Raw genomic sequence first — 4,042 nt, 5'->3', positions numbered from 1 at the left:
TGTGAATCTACAAATGACAGGTCCCTTCTCCCTTTCCAGCTATGATGTAGGCTCAACCTTCTGTGCACCTGCACAAGATACGGCATCTGGAGTTTGCGGGGACGGGGGGAGAGGGCGGGGGGGTGCCCTTCTGCCCTTTCTGTTAGCAAGCTGAGTGATGAAGGCATTTGGCTTTTATACCTCTGCGTGGGCAATGATGGCATTTTGGTGTCACAAGGCAAGGCGTGGGACACCCATTCTGCTGGCGCTGATAATGGCAGGTGTGGCAGATCTGGCACCTGCAGCCCTCCGGGCAGCTTCCGGCTCAGGGGGGCTCCTCATGGCATCATCGGCAGCAGTGGCGATGTGGTTTGGAAGCCAGTATTTCCCAGGCTGAACAAAAGTAGTTACGTGCTCTCCCTCAGAAGCCTTGCTCCGAGGTATGGTTTTAGGTATCAGTAGCCATCAAATAAAATAAACCTAAAAATCCATCCTCAAAAGACAAATATTTCCTACCAAGGAGAGTTTCCATTTAGCGATGTCCGCATTGTTAGAACAATTGCATTACCTCCAAAGGTGATCCTATTTTAAAAAACAAAAACCAAACAGACCAAAAATCCACCCTCCTTAGGATATAGGATTTCCGGCCCAGTTTGTTAGGAAGTCGGTGCTCCTTTACCTGGTGACAATAGGAGGCAATGGAAGTAAAACAGAGAGAAGACTGAGAATCTGTTTTCTTTTCTTTCTTTTTTTTTTTTTAAGATTTTTAAAATTTATTTGAGAGATAGAGACAGAGAGTGCTAGCGTGCGTGGGAGTGGGTAAGGGCAGGGGGAGAGGGAGAAGCAGGCTCCCAACTGAGCAGGGAGCCTGACTTGGGGTTTAATCCCAGGAGCCAAAGACAGATGCTTAACTGACTGAGACACTCAGGAGCCGCCAGACTATCTGTTTTCAAGGAGCACACAAACAGCCCAACCAAGTATTAGGCTCACTGTGACAAGTGCTCTAAAAGCATAGTCGCAAGGGCAGTTACTTAGCCTTACTGCCCTCCACGTGGTACCCAGGCATTTTGTGCTCATGTGGCCTGAGTCCACAGGCTTACTCCTACAAACTGACATTTCATGTGAACGCTTACTATCCATGTGTCCTCGGTAGTGATTACATCATGAGAATCCCAAGGACAAAGGGCTTTTGAGGAGTTAGCAAGTTGAGATCGGGAGGTTTCTACCAGGGAAATGTGTTTAATGGGAAGTTCGAGTGTAGGATAATAATATTGAATCAATCCTATTTCTAAAACTAAGAAAAAATTCAAATAAGTGCCTATGGTTAAAACACCAATGCTGATTAACATAATTTTTAACCATGCAGATTTATGAGATGACGTTGGCAAACACACCCACTCTATTTTTGTCTTGGGAATTGAATTTGGGGGAGAAAAGGGAACTCGGTCCAAAGGTAAGTTGGTAGCCTGGTATTATGATAGCATTGAAAAGAAGAAAGATGCTTTAATTGGCAAAAGTTTTCATAAGAGAGGCCATAAGAAAACGAGAGTTTTGGCTCCTTCAACTCATATGTTGTTGGAGCTCGGCAGGGGGCTCAGAACTATAAGACTTGCTCAAAGTCAGTGCAACTTGGGAAAAGTGAAGCTAGAATGTGACACTCAGTTCATCAAACCCTAAAATCTGTATTTCCTACCATAATTCGTTGCACCCATGAGCTAGCAGGAATCTCAGAGAATACATCTAATTAGGAAAATGGTGCTCTAAACCAGTACTGGTCCACTGCTAATCCAGTACTGATACACATAGCTTTTAGCTACTAGGTGTGACCTTCCAAACTCTTTCTTTATATCATTTTAACACTTGTCTCTTATTATGGTCAAATGGTCAAATAGAGATTCCCAATATTCTATTTTCTCTAAATCCCAAGGAATGGGTCACATCCTCTCTCTGAACAGAGAAGATCAGGAACTAAATGTCACAGACGCAGGACTTCTCAGTTTGTTCACAAAACAACATTGGGGAGAGATTTGGGCATTGGGCATTGGGGAGAGAGTGAGGGCACTTGAGCTTACATCCTGTATCCCTGGGGCAAGTAAAAAGGGTGTGCAGTTTACTGGTACTTGGGTAAATTGATTAAGTCATAGTCTGTCTATCCTTTCAGGGTCAACTGAAAAGAAAAAGAAGAAAGTGTGATAACTTTTGCATTTACAGAAAGGAAGCCTGAAGAACAATCTGATCACGCTGTTCTCCACTCTCCACGTGTATGTTTCTAACCAGGTTTGCATCTACCCAGTCATTCCTCCATTCATTTGTCCATTCCTTCAATGAACTTTTCTTGACCACCTAGTGTGGACCCGACAACGTGCTGGGCATTGAGGAAACAACAAATAAGACACATTTCTCACTCAAATCTAATTGGAATCCTCACTTCCCTCAGTAAACATGTATCCGTGTAGGAGGCACTGGATTGGGTGGGCACTTCAGGGACATGTAATGAGGCATGGCATGGCAGAGTCCTTGTCCTTCAAGGGTTCGTCTCCCAGAGGAGACAGCCATGCACTTAAAAGGCTAAGTAACATTGTGCAATGCTAAGTGCCAGTGGAGTGGTATGAAGTCCAAGTGCAACCTGCATTCCAGAGACGGGGAGATCACTCTTGGTCTGGGCAGGTGGGGAAGCTGTAACAGTGGCAGAATTGTGGTCAAAGCTAATAATTACTCCACAGCATTGCAAGGACGACGGGATAATTTCTTTGATAGAACAAAATCTTTGGGGTTTAAATTGACCTCATGGAAATAAACCGGGGGCTTAAAGAGTCACAGGTTTCATTTATGTCATAAGGGTTCATTTGTGGGTGACTAATTCCTGAAAACAGGAACTTGTCTGTCCAGGCTGGAGTCATCGTGAACAGGAGAGATGAAGGTTCGTGATTCTTTTGAAAATTATTCAACACTAATTGTGTTTGGCACTTTTTAAATAAGGAAAATTACCCTAAACTGGACGGTTTAGATTACATTGTTATCTGTAAGAGGTTTTTCTCATGTAATTACTAGGTACTCGCTCTATAATTATAAGGACCTGAATTTTCTCCTTATCACTGACAATAACTCTCCTTCTATATTGGAAAACACTTCTTTTTGAAATTTTCTCATCCCCAATTAAGCTATCAAAAGCTAATCTGCAATCCATAAGGTAGAAAGAACATACAGATGAAAATGTCATTGATGATGTGGACATTTCTATAGCTTCATTTTTAAAGGTTTGGGTTTCATAGCCTGTTAGTTTTAGAGAACTTGTAATAAGTCAATACCAAACCTTATATTCATGTGGTTACATTCTAGATAGAAAATCAGATCCATGCTTCGTGAGAGTTTTAAATTTCATTTAAGTCCTTAGAATCTTGTTGAGGTAGTATAGGACTCTATTTGAGTCAACTTCAATTAATGAAATAAGCTTGTAAGTTTGATATAGTGAGTGGCATGCCTCCTGATCTCTCTTGAGTTCTCATAAAGAATACCCCAGAGTTTTACCATAAATAAGAAGAACCAGAGGTTTCTTCCATTCCATTAAGAGCAACTTAAAAAACAAATCCTGAGTGAAATTAATTGTTGACTTTATTTTAATTTAAAAAATTCTAGGCGCTAATAAGATATTGAGGGCTCAATCTGTAAGACTCTAAAAGGCAAAACCCCAGGAAGGCAAACTGAGCACAGGAACTTAGTTTGACCTGACCAGCAATTATCAACCTTAAGAATTGGCAAAACCGGAAGGACTGTTTGGTGAAAAGGAAGCAAAAAGAAGAAGTCAACGCCTAGAGGCCATCCATGGTGGGGAGTCCCATTTCCTCCCCAAATATAGTATGATGGTACCCAAAGGCCTATACCCTCAGGCAAATAGAAAGCCAAAAGTAAGCCAGCCCTTGTGCAGATTTGCAGCCCAGGTTTGTATCACCTGGATGGTCCCAGGAACCACAAGTGTTGAACTTGGACTAAGCAGGTCCCTTATTTGTAATGTTCCAGGAATAGATAAAAAAAAAAAATTCCCAGAGAAAAGTTCCATCATCTC

At 42.1% G+C, this 4,042-nt stretch overlaps 1 long non-coding RNA gene across 1 annotated transcript; it reads left to right on the top strand.

Moving 5' to 3' along the window:
• The first annotated feature begins 279 nt into the window (after positions 1 to 279).
• Positions 280 to 2,378, top strand: LOC101673316. Its single transcript, XR_198383.3, has 3 exons — positions 280 to 419; positions 1,346 to 1,432; positions 2,141 to 2,378. It is a non-coding gene; the product is annotated as an uncharacterized LOC101673316 (long non-coding RNA).
• The last annotated feature ends 1,664 nt before the right edge of the window (positions 2,379 to 4,042 follow it).

The sequence above is a fragment of the Mustela putorius genome, unplaced genomic scaffold, assembly GCF_011764305.1.
Source record: "Mustela putorius furo isolate JIRA1106 unplaced genomic scaffold, ASM1176430v1.1 tig00000407_pilon_pilon_pilon, whole genome shotgun sequence".
NCBI classification, from domain to species: Eukaryota; Metazoa; Chordata; class Mammalia; order Carnivora; family Mustelidae; genus Mustela; species Mustela putorius.
This window is presented reverse-complemented; position numbering and strand designations above follow the sequence as displayed.